The sequence below is a fragment of the Dromiciops gliroides genome, chromosome 1 (assembly GCF_019393635.1).
Source record: "Dromiciops gliroides isolate mDroGli1 chromosome 1, mDroGli1.pri, whole genome shotgun sequence".
NCBI lineage: Eukaryota > Metazoa > Chordata > Mammalia > Microbiotheria > Microbiotheriidae > Dromiciops > Dromiciops gliroides.
In genome coordinates, this window is record NC_057861.1 from 453,420,835 (window position 1) to 453,438,239 (window position 17,405).

The 17,405-nt window shown below is 38.8% G+C and overlaps 1 long non-coding RNA gene across 1 annotated transcript in view; it reads right to left on the minus strand.

Annotated features, from left to right (window-relative positions):
- LOC122735495 overlaps nt 1-16,503 on the minus strand; it is a 111,380-nt gene extending 94,877 nt beyond the window's left edge. Inside the window, exon 1 of the long non-coding RNA XR_006354134.1 lies at nt 15,978-16,503. This is a non-coding gene — a long non-coding RNA (uncharacterized LOC122735495). The remainder of the gene's footprint in view (nt 1-15,977) is intronic.
- Between the last annotated feature and the right edge of the window lie 902 nt (nt 16,504-17,405).

The window sequence follows — 17,405 nt, forward strand, 5'->3', positions numbered from 1 at the left end:
ATGGAAAATGATTTCACCCTGTCTTTTTGCAAGTTCTGATGCTCCAGAAATTGTCTTATGGCATTATTTGAAGGTATTTGGAGAGGTCTTGGGGAGAGCTCAGAAAAGTCACTGCCTTTCCTCCACCATCTTGGCTCCACCCCTCATAGCCAGTTGTATATTTTAGATTTTAGGAAAGCAGGCTTCAAAAAATTGTAATTCATGACCCAAAGCTTAAAAAAAAAAAAAACCAAACAAAGCTATTTAAAGAGGGGATTTTCTTTCAAGAGCAAAATTCCAACAACATAATCACAGATGATGTTGATTAATAAGGGGAAAAAAGGGAATTTACTTTATCTCCTGACACTTTGCTAAACATTATTGGTTGTTTCAACTAACTTTTTAGTTGAGTCTTTGATAGTCATTTCTTAGCTGGGGGAGGGGAGGAAAAAAAAGAAAAAAAGAAATTTACAAGATAATTTTATTATATATTTAAAAGGAATAACAAGTTGTACATAATAGATTTGCATTTTCATATGCAATCATCTTTTTTTTAAATTTTACTGTTATGGAAATGCTTGTTTTATTCCATACATTAAAAATAAGATAAAAAAATTTTTAAAAAGGAAAAAAGGAGGAAATCCAGAGATTTTAGTGTATAGAGTGCTCTCAGATGAGCTCAGATTTTTTTAATATGTAGCAAAAGCAGAGTCATATAATCAAGATAAAAAATTTTCAAATAATGAAACATTCACAGAGGATATGATAGCTTTAATCAGATATTTGTAAAGATGTGGAAAAGAGGTTAAACTTATTTGTTATGTCTACCAAGGGCAGGATCAGGACATTTCTAGTAGGAAGAATTGTTTATTGACTAGAGCAGTCAAAAACCAAAAGGATGTATGTACCTCAGTGATATGATGAGATCTCATCACTCTAAGTGTTTAAGCAAAGTCTAAGGAAGTGTTGATCTGGTAAAGAGGATTACTACATGGGTGGGGAGATGGGACAGAATCTCTAAGGTTCTTTTCATTGATTTTTTTTTTTTGGCGGGGCAGTGGGGGTTAAGTGACTTACCCACGGTCACACAGCTAGTAAGTGTCAAGTGTCTGAGGTCAGATATGAACTCAGGTCCTCGGGAATCCAGGGCTGGTGCTCTATCCACTGCGCTACCTAGCTGCCCCTCTAAGGTTCTTTTCAACATGAAGAGTCTAGAATTCTGTTTCTAGATATATTTTATAAAAAGTTCACATTTTATAAAATCACAAGCATATCTTGCAAAGTTATAAGTAAATGGGCATGATATGCAAATAGCTATAGGAATAGGGGGAGGGGGAGGGGGAGACAAAGAAATTTTATTAACCACATCGATCAATTTGCCTGGCTTTTGTGGTCTGTTTTAGCTCTCTGAAATTCTATGAATGGGAGACACATTTCCTTATTTTTTAAAAAGTCTTGGATTGTATTCATTTGGAAGAGGTGATCTTTTCCACTGCTAATTTACTCCACACTCTCGTAGACCACTTTTGGAAGGAGCCTTCCCTGGCCTTGCTCCAGTAGGCCTAGCAGCAAACCCAGATGTAGTTGAATCAGTCATGCCAAAAGTACAACCCAGAGGCAGGGATGCTTTGTGGCTCAGGGGAAAGTTACTGCAAAAATCAATGAAGCAAGACTTTTGAGTTCCTATACTCGATCTGTCACCTTTGTGACTCCCTGAAAGTTCTCTGTACCTTAATTTCCTTCTCTGCAAAGTGAATACAGTCATTCCTAGACTACTGCATAAATAACTGATAAAATAACTACAAAATACAGAAAACTCACTATACATGTATGTCTGTATACATATGCATATGTACACATATTAGTAATTGATTACAAAAAAGAATTATATACTGTGTCCGTGTAATAAAAAATTATATTTAGAAAATAATTTAAAGTCCACCAAGTGGTCCCCTCACCACACCTTATAGAAGAAGCCGCAATCCAGTAAGGCCAAGTGACATATCTAAAATCACATAGTTTATAAGAGTCAGAATTCTACTCCAGGCCTCTTAATACCAGGTCCATACCTCTTTCACTACACTGTGCTAACTTATTGTACCAAGAGAGGGTTGAAAGTCATATTCTAGGGAGGAAAAAAATTCTCCTTTAATTGAAAACAGAGTTTGGAAGAAAAGGCTCAAAATGTGGTGAAAGGCGTTCTTCTAAAAGTTCTTAACTACAATGCGTCGACATTCAATACTTAGGAAAACATGATGCTGTGGTATGCCAAATCAAGTTGAACAACAAGAGTAATCCTTTTTAGCCATCTTAACTTGGAAAACAATGCTTCTAGAAATGAACAATCCAGTGATTCGTCTTACAAAACACACAGCTATTGCGTTGAAGAGAAACCAGTTATCCACCCAGATTTTGTTTTTTGTTTTTCTTTCTTTTTCAAATGGGTAGGGGAAGAAGGTGAGAGAAAGAGAAGGTAGATTTTCATTGATTGAAAAATAAATTTAATTTAAAAAAATTTTTAAGTGCCCCATTATCATTATAGTGGTTTGGTTATTGGTGCTTGTTATATACATATGTGAAACAGAACAGAATGGAAAAAAAATTGCCAGAAAATCCAAATATTTCAATACAGATCTTTTCATACTTCCTTTTTAATTTTTAGGACAGCTGAATTTTGATGAAAAAACTATTAGATTCAAATCTCAGTTTTTGTTGGCATTCAAGAATTTCCACAGTATGGCCCCAATTGCCTTTTCTATCTATCTCAAATATTACACTCCTATTCTTACCCAATAATAGAACCAAAGTGAACTACTTGTATGAACAAAAGGCGGATACCTCCTGCTTTTCTATTTCCTTGCTTTAGCTCTTTCCACCTAGAATGTCTTATCCTTCCCACAGTCTCTTCATACTGACCTATCAAGCACAACCAGTGAATCAAGATTCTTATCTCTGATTCATGCTTTCTGCTCCAAATGCTGAGAAGTATGTGTTTTTGTAGGTAAGGGGAGGGGGGCGGCATTTGAGTTCACTAAGCAATCATGCTCTTCTTCTTAGCCCTGATGCCTTTATCAGGAAGAACATTTGTATTGAATCAATCAGTCAAAGACATTTCAACCATATTCAACAAGAAGTCTATCCAGATTTCTAGACTGTGGTCATTCTCTGTATGGCTTGTAGAAAGCCATCGAGATTATTTGGAATTGGGGATTTAAAGTATGGCAGCTTAATATTAAAAAAGGAATCACTTGGAGTAGGGAGAGGGAGAATGATGCCTCAGCTACTTCTCCCTCCATCTCTTGACCAAAGGACATCTTGTGAAAATAAGTGACATTTATATAGCACTTTAAAGTTTTACAAAGTACTTTAAAAATATTATCACGGGGCGGCTAGGTGGCGAAGTGGATAGAGCACCGGCCCTGGAGTCAGGAGTACCTGAGTTCAAATCCGGCCTCAGACACTTAACACTTACTAGCTGTGTGACCCTGGGCAAGTCATTTAACCCCAATTGCCTCACTAAAAAATAAAAAAAAAATATTATCACATTTTATCTTTACAATAACCTGGGAAGTAGGTGCTATTATTACCTCTCATTTTACAAATAAAGAAATTGACACAGAAGTTAGGTGATTTGACCAGGGTCACAAAACTAATCTGCGATTAGATTTGAACTCCGGTCTCCCTGACTCCAGGTCTAATGATCTATATCCACTGTACCACCCAGCTGAACTTCAGAGAATTTTAGGATTTTAGACTTCTCATTGTTGATCTTGAAACAGCATCTGCTTTAGGAGCCAAGAAAAAATTAAGACACGTTGAGGAAAGGCAGCTTTAAAATTCTACAGGGAGGGGGCAGCTAGGTGGCGCAGTGGATAGAGAACCGGTCCTGGAATCAGGAGTACCTGAGTTCAAATCTGGCCTCAGATGCTTGACACTTACTAGCTGTGTGACCCTTGGCAAGTCACTTAACCCCAATTGCCTCACCAAAAAAAAAAAAATTTCTACAGGGAGCTGAGGAGGCTACAACACACCTGAGGACATCTTCATGAGTACCCAGCAAAGGGGAGGGAAAGACTGCTAGTGACCAGCAACCATGAGTTAGCCCTTTGCATATGTGCTTTCTAAGTTTGAGCCCACTTTCCCCTAGATTCTATATGTGCTCAGAGGAGACTCACAGACCCCCTCCTGCCCCCCTTTTTTCTGCAGCACAAAATGTTTTCTACCTACTATTCTTATTATAATACCTTAGTAAACAGGAATGCTCTTCCTCCTAATTTCCATCTCCAGACTTCCTTAAAGTCTCAATTAAATCCTTCCCTTCTCCACTAAGCCATTCCTGATCCTCCCTAATTCTAATGCTTTCTCTCTGTTGATTATTTGCAATTGATCTTGTATATACATAGTTATTTGCATGTTGTCTCCCCCATGGAGAGCAAGGACTGTCTTTTCCTTTTGTATTCTTTTGCTCAGCATAGTAGCTGGCACACAGTAAGTACTTAAAAAAAAGTTTATTGACTGACTTTCTAAAAGCTAATTAAGTCTGGCTTACTAATATCAAATGATAGTCATAGAGAGAAGCACATGGTGGGGAATTAATGAATTATAGTTTAGTTATAACTACAGCCATATATATGTATAGATATGTATGTATAGATATTAATATATATACAAGCATATCTCAGAGATATTGCAGGTTCCGTTCCAGACCACCACAATAAAGCAAATATATTTTAATAAAGTGAGTCACACAACTTTTTTGGTTTTCCAGTGCATATAAAATTTATGTTCATACCATATTGTCTATTAAGTGTGTAGTAGTATTATGTCTAAAAATGTACATACCTTAATTTTTAAAAATACTTTATTACTAAAACAAAATGTAACCAAAATCTGAGCTTTCAACAATTTTGTGCTAGTGAAGGGTCTTGCCTCCACGTTGATAGCTGCTGACTGATCAGAGTGGAAGATTAGGGTGGCTGTGACAATTTCTTAAAATAAGACAACAATGAAGTTTGCTTCATCTATCCACTCTTACTTTCACTTTAATAATTAGAGGCCACTGTAGAGTTACTAATTGGCCTAATTTCAATATTATCATATCTCAAGGAATAGAGAGGTGTGAGGAGAGGGAGAGAGATGGGGTGAAGCAGTCAGAATACACACACCATTTATCAATTAAATTTGCCATCTTATAGAGGCATGACTCATGATGCTACAAAACAATTACAATAGGAACATCAAAGATCACTGTTCACAAATCACCATGATGGGTATAATAATAATGAAAAGGTATGGGGGCAGCTAGATGGTGCAGTGGATAGAGCACCAGCCCTGGAGTCAGGAGTTACCTGAGTTCAAATCCAGCCTCAGACACTTAACACTTAATAGCTGTGTGACCCTGGGCAAGTCACTTAACCCCAATTGCCTCACTAAAAAACCAAAAAACCAAAAACAAAGAAAAACCAAAAAACCAAAAACCAAAAAACCCCAGCAACAACAACAATCTGGGACAGCTAGGTGGCACAGTGGATAGAGCACTGGCCCTGAATTCAGGAGGACCTGAGTTCAAATCCAGCCTGAGACACTTAACACTTACTAGCTGTGTGACCCTGGGCAAATCACTTAACCTCAATTGCCTCACAAAAAAAAGGGTATGAAATATTGTGAGAATTATCAAAATAAAAAATGATGCCAATAGACTTACTTAACACAGGGTTGCCACAAACCTTCAATTTGTAAAAAATGCAATATCTACAAAGCCCAATGAAGAGAAGCACAATAAAATGAGGTGTGCCTGTAGTTATAACTAAATGAGCTATAGTAATTAAGGGGGAAAAACCCAACTCCTCATAGTCACCATTTAGGACTCTGAGGAGACAGGTAGCCGTTACGTTCTGGGGACCCAAGACATTGGGAGTGGGAGCCTAAAGTATTCCTACACATAAAAGAAGAGTAATTAATCCATTCATTCAGCAAACATATTATACAGGTATTCATATACTGCCTGCTATGGTTAATTTAGAAGGAAAAAATTATGCATAATCCCTGCCCTAAAAGAATTTATGTTCTACTTAGAGAGCTAACATCCATGTAACTATAACACATTAAAAAAGCACAAAGTGCTATTGGAGAGGAAGTAGAGATCTCTTTTAGTTGAAGGGATCTGGGAAGACTCCTTAAAAGCTGCAGGGGGGCAGCTAGGTGGCACAGTGGATAGAGCACCGGCCCTGGAGTCAGGAGGACCTGAGTTCAAATCCGACCTCAGACACTTAACACTTACTAGCTGTGTGACCCTGGGCAAGTCACTTAACCCCAATTGCCTCACTAAAAAAAAAAAAAAGAGAGAGATAGCAGGGGCAGCTAGGTGGTGCAGTGGATGAAGCACTGGCCCTGGATTCAGAAGGAACTAAGTTCAAATCCGGCCTCAGACACTTGACACTTACTAGCTGTGTGACCCTGGGCAAGTCACTTAACCCTCATTGCCCCACCAAAAAAAAAAAAAAGAGAGAGAGAGAGAGATAGTGATTTAGTGTTTTAACCACAGAGGTAGGGTTAAACAGGTGAAACTAGTACCAAGAGCTTCCTAGGCAAAAGGAATGGTGTGGGCAAGGGTACAAGAGCAAGAAGGCAAATGAGCAGGGAATGCCAAATAGTGAGCTATTTGTTACCTTTGGTTTGAGGTTAGAGTAGATGAAGAAGAATTTGTGTTAAAGCTGAAAACCCAAATAAAAAGCACATTGTGGAGACCTTGGATTCTTAAGATCTTTTTATAGAGCTCAATTTAAGATCCTATGATCCAAGCTAAGTAGTTTAGACTTTAATTAGTATAACTCTACTAAACATAGTAGGTGTCTAATGAATATTTGTTGAATTGAACTTAATTTTTGTTGTAAAATTTGTTGAATTGAACTTAATTTTTGTTGTAAAACTCATTGAACTGAACTTAATTGAATTTGGCAAGCAATGGAGAAACATTTAATATTTTAGGACAGTGGAACAATGCAGTGACAGCTGTGAATTATAAAGATAATAATTGTCCACAGCAACTCATATGGATGTTATAATTATTACTGCATTATTCTTAATTTTTAAACTTTTATTACTTAAGTAGTCAGTACAAATATTCTTCTCTTTACAAATGCTAACATATTTAGCAAAGATTACACAATTTTTCTGTTGCTGTTTGGGGAGTTTGGTTTTGTTGTTGTTTTTCCTCAAATCTATTATTTTGTCAGCTCCCAGTGCAGAAGCTGCCTGCACCAGTGGAGACTGCTAACTTTACATAATCTTTGCGGCAAATACAATTTTGACAGTAATCAAGTCATGAAGAGATAAGAATGCTGAGCTATGAGAAACAATTAGGTAAAATTTGGTTGGATTTCCAAGGATCCTTAAACCCCAAATCCCAATTTTCCCCCAGTTTTGCCACTCAGTGAAATTTCTCTCTGTTTCTACTCTTCCATAGATCATCTTATATTTTCTCTCATTATTTTTGATTCAGTTCCTTACTATAGGCTCTGAAAATTTCTATGGGATTCAGAGAATTTTAATCCAAAGGTGCTAATAGTTTTTAAGCATTAAGATTTTACCCTAAAATTACATTTTGAAAAGAGTACATGGTATCATTTTTAAACAACAAAAATTGGTTATTTGAGGCACTTTATAAAGTGGACCATATGTGGCACAATCTCTGCAATGAATTCAATCTAATTTCAACTGACTCAGTAGAAGTAAATATGAGAGGTAACACAATACCTTAGTAAGGTCAGGTACAAAAATGGTATTTTCATAAGAAAATATACATTGTTGATAGTTCCAGCTGTACCACTTAGTGGCTGTGACATTAGGTAGTTGCTTAAAGTCTTTGACCCCCACTTTTCTCATCTGTGCTTCATGTTTCTGTAATACAGCTATGTATTTTCATCTTGTCTCTCCCCATTAGAATATAAGCTCTTCTAAGAGCAAAGATTGGTTTTGCCTTTCCTTGATTCTCCAGTGATTACTTAGCAAGTTGCCTGGCACAAAATAAATGCCTAATACTTGTTGACTGAATGACTGAAGGGGCTGGAATAAGCGAATTTTTGTGTTCTTTGTAGTTCTAAAATTCTATCATCTATATCTGTGGCCTGCCATCAGAACTGAAATTTCTAACCCTAGATAAAATAGAACATGAAAGTCCAATATGGACAAATTTTGAACTTTTTAGTGTTTTTTTCCAGATCTATATTTTATTAGGTGATCAGAGATAGAAAGGGCTGGGAACTATATCCTGAGATGGCATGGGAAGGAGGTTGAACCAATAATCCTTCAAAACAATTAGGCTTATGAGCTGGTTTAGACCTCTGCCCTGTACAAATAAAGGTAAAAGTATTGCAGTACCGAAAGGATCCCAGAAAACAAAATCCAGAATGGCAGGGCAGGGGGCCTAGGGTTAGGAGGAGAGATAGCAAGAGAGAGCAGGAACTTTGCAAATACTGGCCTCATTCCTTTGCTGGGAACTGCTATCTCGTCCACCTCCCTCTGGTGCCGTATTTAGAAAAGATTAATTCAAAACTGTGAAATTAAAACACGATGAGTGACAGTTCTGAGAGAAAACAGCTGTGGCATTAGATTTTCATCATGTCAGGCCTGAGATCTGTATTTCAGGTCACTTTTTTCCATTGGCACTGGTCCTGAAGGACAAGAATTATTGTCTCTCTATTGGCTATTTTCTAAAGCACCTGTTGTTTGCATGGGGAAGAAGATTAATATAGTTTGAATGGGAAATGGGTCTACTTCAAAGAACTAAACTGTCCACAGGAACTTTAAAAATTGGGTTCAGCATATAACACTTCTCAAAACTTAAAGCAAATTCTATAGAATATTATTATCAGTGGTAGTAAATACACTAGTAGCACTTCTATTCTAGGTAAAGATCCTAGAATCATCTAGAAACACTTTTAATGAGCATAATTTTAGAGTAGAAGAAATACTAATTATGCCCTTTCCTTCCTCTTGGTGGGCTAGAGTTGATGAATTTATTATTTGCACCAAATAATAATACTGGCCTTTTTTGCAAGTCAAAGACTATTAGGATATGAATCTCAAGTCAATGAAGACCTCAAGAGATTAAAGAACAAGACTTTATTTTTCTCTTTGCTGGGTAAACATAGGGCCTCCTGTTTATGACACCAATGTCATCCACAAGACGCAGTTGCAACAAAACCATTGGAATATCAGTAGTGTCAAAAGCCACTGGCAAAGTATACCCCAACATGAAGGAGCTATTAATGGGACCCACAGCTATTTCAGAACTGGAAATCCTCATTAGACTCTTTAAATGCACAAAATGAGTCATTGGGCTGTTTTATAAATAGGAATAGATGAGGGTCACACAGTAATATTTTAGTAAGAAGGCAAGTCCTGTGAAAAGTTGTAAAGACCACTGGCTTTTAAAACACTTGTCTTTAAGAAGGGATGGGTAAGTATGGATGTTTTACTTTGGTTTTCTTGTTCTTTTGTATTTAAGTAATGAGGCCAACTATCAAAAAGATAGATAGGAATTTTGTTACAGGTGGATCAATCCAATCCCTGTCTTGGAGAGCTCAGGGCATTCTATTTACTGCCTAGTGTGGGTTATTAAGGATCGACAAATTATTTAGCCTGCCCCTGCAAATTCCAGCTCCTCATTCCAAAAATATGTATGTGTATATATTTTTCCAGTCTAATGCAATCTCATCTCATTATTATCAGTTCTGTTTCTAAGGGGGAGTACTTTAGTAAATAACTTCACAGGAATAATACTCTAAAATTGTTGTATCCCAAAAGGAACCCAGAACTCAAGGGGACCATAATAGCTGTAGCAGCCAGGGTCCAGTTGGGGGCAGCAGAGAGCTTTAAGCAGGGACCCCTGCTGAGGACCTTTCAGCTGAGGGTAGCAATGGAGGGTGGGAGAGGGAGTGAAGTGGACAGATATAAAAGGAAAGGCACTATCTATTATCCTGGCGCCTAAAAATGGTTTAGATTATGAGAGCTGAAGAGAAGAGAAGGGCTCAGAGGGAGGTTGCTTAAACCAAGAACCAAAGTCCAAGGAAAAAAAAGTCACAAGACCAGATCAGTGAATAAGGAAAGAACCAAGGGAGTTTCCCAGAGGCAACTGGGTGTTTCTTTGGCCAGACCTGGACATAGACTGTAACAATGATGCTGAGTGAAAAAAGAAAGAACTGAATATAAGTAGGTATGCAAGGTGTGAACAAACTGGAGGACTTCAGGCAGAGGAGGGGGGAAGGGGCATGAATCTGTTTTGAGAATATTATTTATGGACCTTAGGTTCAATAAATCATGGTCTTTGAATCAAAAGGAAAAAAAAATAGCAAAAAGAAAAAAATAGCATCCCCACAAGTTGACCCCCATACCTAGAAGGCTCTTCCTTCTCTCTTCTGCCTCTCAGTTTTCCTGACTTCTTTCAAGCCTCAGCTCAAATGCTAAGTAAAGGAGGCCAGTCCCTTGCAGCTGCTAATGTTTTCCTGTCTGAGTGCCTTCCATCTACTCTGTATCTAGTACGCACAGAGTTGTTTACATATGTCTCCACCATTATGATGTAAGTTTCTTGTGGGCAGTGACTAAATTTGGAATTGCTTTTTTTTTGCCTTTCATTGTATCCCCAATGTTTAACACCCTTGCCTGATACAAGTACTTCTTGACTAGCTGACATAGTACTGTAGGTCAATATGGTAGCTATGAGATAAAATCAACGTTTTGCCAAGTGAGAAGTCTCATTTTTAACCTCTTGTAAAAAGTACTCTTGGGCAGATAGGTGGGACAGTGGATGGAGTTCTGGGCCTTCAGTCAAGAAGACTCATGTTCCTGAGTTTTGATTTGGCTTCAGATGCCTACTATCTGTGTGACACTGGACAATTCACTTAACCCTCTTTGCCTCAGTTCCTCATCTATAAAATGAACTGGAAGAGGAAATGGCAAACCACTCCAGTATCTCTGTCCAGAGAACCCCAAATAGGGTCTCTAAGGGTTGGACACAACTGAACACAACACTACAAAAAAAAATTACCCTACTTCCCATTGTCTGGTGAGTTCCTTGGTACCTTACAGAAGTACCTCTCCTAAATCTCCTCAATTATCAAACATCATAGAAACACAGTAAGAGAGTGAGTCAATATGAAGACAATTTGGGTCTACAAGAATCTGATCAAGAAGTTTCAGTGGCTCCCTCCCTCTTGCCTCTGGAATAAATTGCAAACTTTTTTTGGGGGGGGTGCATTTTGGCATTTAATACCTTTCAAAACTGGCTCCAACCTATCTTTCTAGACTAATTTGACATTCTTCCTCCTCATGCCAAAACGTTTTGCTTAACATTCCTGGCAAAACATTCTATCTCCTACCTCTTGGCCTGGGGTGCTCTCTCTTCTCACCACTGTCTCTGGGAATTCCATGGTCCTTTCAAACATTACCTCAATTGCTACCTCATATAGGAGGGCTTTCCAAACTCCCTACCTCCCAAATTACTTTGTATCGACTTGTCTTTGTACATAGTGTCTCCCCTACTGAAACACACCCTCTCCAATAGCCTTTTAGCTCTTTTTCTTGTCTCTATATCCCCAGAATTTAGCAAAATTCCTGGCACACTGTAGATGCGTAACAAATGCTTCTTTCTTACCTTTTAGCAGTTTGTTTGGATTAAGAAAAAAAGGGGGGGGTGACAGCTCAAAGCACAAAGCTTTGCTAAGAGCTAGAAAACTGAGTAAAAATTAACAACAGGAACTTTTTTTTTAATCCTTGAAGAAGGCAAGATTAATTTCTTGGGAATATATTTTGAGTAGTTAAAGAATGATACTCAGTTACTCCTCCATCTTGATGCTGCTATTGGATGATCACAGGTGGTATCGACTTGTAAAGCCCCCACTCCGCACTCTTCTCTTGTCATCATGAATCACAAAGGTGCAAAGATCCTTTACCATTTCAATTTGTTCCTTCAGCATGGCGATTGATCTAAGTAGTAGATGATGAGTTTTTTTTGTCATTGATTCTACCGGTTTTTTATTTCATAATTTTAGAGTTTAAATTTTGTTGTAAAAATATTTGATGGTAGAGTTTTAGTTTTCATCTAAAAATCTAAAATTGGTTAAAACCTTACTTGAAGAGGCAGCTATGGCATTGTAAAGAGTTGTTTGTGAATTATGGATGATATGACTTCAAGTACTATGACATTTACCCTTGTGTATCCTTGCACAAGTGACAGCCTAATAGTGCTTCAAACAACTTTCTTAAGATTTTAATTTTTTTTTAAAGTAGCTGATCAACATCAGTGGAGGGAGTTTTCACAACAAGAACTTTTTGTGAAATTATAGGTTTGGATCCATAACCAACTCCTCTTTAACTCCTCAATATTTAGCCACTATCTCTAGCTCAAGAATTATTTCTTGAGTACTATGTACTCAGCACAATTTTAAACACTGTGTTTATATAGAAGATAGGTAGAAGATAGATGTGTGCACATATGTGTGTATGTATGTATATGTATGGGGGGCTGTCTTATTTAAATAAGATCTTTATGTCATATATACATACAACATGTTTTTCAGTAGTTTTCAGTTGCGTCCAACTCTTTTTTTTATTTTTATTTTTTTTAGTGAGGCAATTGGGGTTAAGTGACTTGCCCAGGGTCACACAGCTAGTAAGTGTGTGTTAAGTGTCTGAGGCTGGATTTGAACTCAGGTACTCCTGACTCCAGGGCCGGTGCTCTATCCATTGCGCCACCTAGCTACCCCTCGTCCAACTCTTTATAACCTTATTTGGGGTTTTCTTGACAAAGATAATGGAGTGGTTTACGATTTCTTTCTTCAACTCATTTTAGAGATGAGGAACCGAGGCAAAGAGGGTTAAGTGACTTCCCCAGAGTCACATAACTAAGTAAGTATATGAGGCAGGATTTGAACTCAGGTCTTCCTGATTCCAGGTCCAGAACTCTATCCACTGCGCCACCTAGCTGCCCAACCCAGCTGTACAAAGTGTACAAAAATCAATAAATATAAAACAAATACAAAGCAGTACTCAGTAATTTCTAGAGAGACAGCACAAAGAGAACAACTTGTAGGAGGGGACTGTAATTAGAAAAGGACAATGTAGGACACATTACCTGAGCTGGTTTTTTTGTTTGTTTTTTGTGGGGCAATGGGGGGGTTAAGTGACTTGCCCAGGGTCACACAGCTAGTAAGTGTCAAGTTTGTGAGGCCGGATTTGAACTCAGGTACTCCTGAATCCAGGGCTGGTGCTTTATCCACTGTGCCTGCCACCTAGCTGCCCCCCGAGCTGGGTTTTGACAAAAGGTAGGAAATCCAAGAGGAAATGAAGAGAAAGTACATTCTAGACCAAGAGATAGCTTGTACAATGTAATGGATAGGAGGTTGGGGATGGAGCGTAATGTTGGGGAAAAGGCTATGAGGCCAATTTGATTATAAGGGAGGGTGCATGAAAGAGTGCAACATGAAAGAAGAATGCAAAGGTGGGTGGAAGCCACATTTTGGACTCTAAATGCCAGGCTTAGGATTTTGTCAAAACTTCCTTTTAGAATGATTAATTTGTCAACTATGTGGAGAATGTATGGATAGCTCCAATGGTAAGGACCCAAAGGTCCAAAGAAGTTTTAGAGGAAGACCTTTAGCATCTAAGCTGATTCCTCTGTGGAGGATTTCTGGGAAAGTATGGACAAGAATCACATAGGATGAGAAAGAATGGAAGAATTACCAGTAGCACTGGTGAAGCAAGTACTTACTACCAACAAAATATCATCCTTCAAAGTATCAGAGTGAGCTTATTTCGAGTTTAAAATGCTCTTTAGTTCTATTAGTGACTGATTTTTCTCCCAGATACTCCCCTATTTCATGTTCCCTGAGGCCCATCTATGCTTCTTTTCCCCTCAGGGGCCAGATTCTATGAATCCTATTAAATTGGATTTGGACTGAAAAAAATCTCTAATTTTCCCTTTTCCCCTTCGTGCCCAACTTTGATTTCGGTGGAATTTTGTCACATCAGGGCCAACAAGCTTCCAACCTGTTCCAATATTCAGAATTAGAAAAGCTGCCAGTGAAAAGCATAGTGTTAAGAATCCATGAAAACTAATGATAATTTACAAAACTCAAACATAAATGTGTTATGAAAAGATCCTTTTGTACCACTCTTTAATTTTAAAAAGGCATTTTAAAAATGCATAGCTTTTTCATTTTTCATTTCATTTGCCTTCCAGAAATAAATACTTATAGATTGTTAATATGAATATATGGATCACCTGGATTTGATGGAAGTACCTTATTATCCAAAAGGAGTTTTATGAAACCTTGGATTAATAGGTTTAATAAGAGCAAAATGTCCTTCAACTGAACTCCAGGCTGAGCCCAGATAGCCAGCAGATAAAAGACCCTACCTAGTGACTTCTTTTCCCTCAGGATAGTAAGTCCCTATCTTATGGTAACATCTGGGCATCCTCATCCTTGCCAAACCCTTTTTTGGAATCCTGTAGTCTTATCATGATGCTTCTGTATTTCCTCCATACTTGTGATAATTGAAATTATTAAACTACTTTTTGCTTCTGGATTGATTTCTGTATCATACTATTGAAACTGACAACACCCTGTAATCAGTGGACTAAAACCTTATATACCCTCAGAAATGGGGAGTCCCCTGAGCTTCTCTCTTAGGAGGGAAGTCTCCACATGATTATGTGTCATGTTATCTTTCTTCTTGGGACAATGAAATATGAAATTGATATTATGTTTTTTCTGCCTGTCTCTGATTTGTAGGAGAAATTAAACATTATTTCTCTGATCTGTGTAGGAGGCAGGCAGATACAAAAGCTATATTTTAATGTTCAACAAGAGCAATTTAATAATTTTCTTCTGCTCTTTGTTAGTAAGATCTTACCAGTTTAACTTTAAAATTAATCATTTTTAAAGAAACATTACATAGATGAAACATTTTCAGTACCAGGTAACAACAGTAATGTGCCAGGTACTGTGCTTTACAAATATGATCTCATTTGATACAGTGGATCAACAATCATTGGCAGTTAAGTGCTATTATTATCCCCCTTTTACAGATAACAAAACTGAGGCAAACAGAAGTTAAGTAACTTGCCTCAAGGTCATACAGCTAGTAAATGTCTGAAGACAAATTTGAACTCAGGTCTTCCTGACTCCAGGCCAACTACTATTGTCAACTACTATAGAGATTACAGGAGGACAATTCGAAGAGCATCACCTCTCATTTCTTCAACAATACCAATTCTGGCTATACTGGAATCCACTTAAAGCAAACACAACATTATGCACAAACAAATTAAGCCTAGTGATTGCCTTGCACAGGAAATAAAGGCAAATACATTGCAAAGTCGGCTTTAGAAAATAATACTCTAGGACAATCAGCATTTTGCCTTAAGACCCATGTAACCTAATACTGCAGAGTCCTCATCCATCAATGATACACAGCTGTTCTCCATGTCCAAAAATCTATAAAAGGAAAAAATATCACAAGAACATTTTAAAATTTTTGTTGGTGCCTATTGGTTTTTTATTCCACAGTTATTTCCCCATATCCCTTGCCTCCCCCATAGAACTTTCTCTTGTAATAAAGAAAAAGTCAAGCACAACTGCTGCACCTTCAGTCTCCCACCTTTATGCGAAAAGAAGGCAATTGTCGACACCTGTTTTCTGGAACTGGATAACTCATGAGAATTTAACTGCTTTTTGATAACCCTAAAATTGATCGAACCAGTTTGGTTCGTCCAGAATAACCTGTCTTAACCAGACAGTAACCAATGAAACGAGAGCTATAAGCAACTACAGAGATCTCTCTGCCCATATCTACCCCCATTTAAGGAAACTGAGGCCGAAGACAAGTAAACGATTTTCTCGAGGTCACACAGCTAGTAGCAGAGCCAAGATTCAAACTCAGTCCTTGGATCCAACGCTCGGCGGCCTACGCGGTGACAGCCTGGAAATGACACTTACTCAGAGGGTGACATTGCAGCTCGTCCTTCCAAAGCGTTCCTTGCTTTTACTGTAAGTCACTCGTGCCAGCGCACGATGCCAAGTGCAAACCTCATTTGCGTCACCACAATCATCAGTATGTACCAGAGCTCGTTATCAAAACCCACTGCAGATAACCTCCTAAGATGTAGGGCTAAAACAAGATGAAGGGTTTTAGTGCGGCAGGAGACCAAGTGTGCACTGGGGTTATGGACAAGTCCTTGGAAAAGAAGTCCGTGATTTATTAAAGCAGGTTTGTGACGAAGGAATTTTAATTAGTGGACTCATTGAGCTCTCTTGCGAAAGCAAGACTTTGCAAAGAAAATAATTCAAGTCAATCCACCGCTTGCTTGGGGTAGAATGGCCGTGAACTCCGATCGCCGCTCAGTAGTTAAGAGATGGCCAAGGGCTTAGTAACGCAGGGCTGAGCTACAAAGCGGCTGAGACGCGTCTTTCTCATTTTCCAGGATAGGCTGAGATGGAGCAGCTGACAGCCGGGGGAAATCCATTGGCAGGGAATTCAGTGAGTCAGCGCTGAGTCACTGTCTGTCGCTACGTGACCGCGGCAAGGCGCAGCAGCCGGTTCGGGGAACAAGCATCCAGACGCCCACGATCCCACACGTGCAACCAGCGAGACCCTCCCCGGGTCAGATGCGCTACTTTGGGGCAGCCTCGCGCTCCCCAGCCCGGGAGCGAGTCGAGCGTTCTCGCGCGTGCTGCGGGCGCTGGGAGAGCTCGCGGAGCGCGCCTGGGCAAGTGAGCCCAGCTTTTCTCAGACTGATGTTTGAGTCCCCTGGGCTTCCTCCAAAGGGACCCGAACGTAAATTGTGTGTGTGTGTGTGTGTGTCCTCCAAAGGGACCCGAACGTACATTGTGTGTGTGTGTGTGTGTGTGTGTGTGTGTGTGTGTGTGTGTGTTTCTTACCTCTGAACTTTTAATACGCCCTCTCCTTTTAAAAGGCAGCCCAGGAAGAATGAATTAATAAAAGCCTGGGGTGGGGGAAGGGGATGCGTGGGGGAGAGTCTACACGCTGCAGGCTCTCCACTGATTCCCTTGCTGTGGCACTGGCGGTGCTCGATGCCAAGGAACTGCAAAATGCATTCATTCCCTGCTGCACCCGGGCAAGGAAAGATGTAGCACCGTGTAATCTGTATTGCTATGCATGGGGAAACCAACCAACAAAAATCAACTCAGTTCAATTCGACAAATGATTTATTAGCTAGTTAGTGCATGGGGCTGGAGTGCTGGACCTGGAGTCAGGAAAACCTGGGTTCAAATTCAGACTCGGGTGCTGGCTGTGTGACCTTGAACAAGTCATACTATAATAATAATAATTATTATTATTATTATTATATAACATATATAATAATAACGCCTACCTCCCACTGTTGTAAGGACAAAAATAAAATA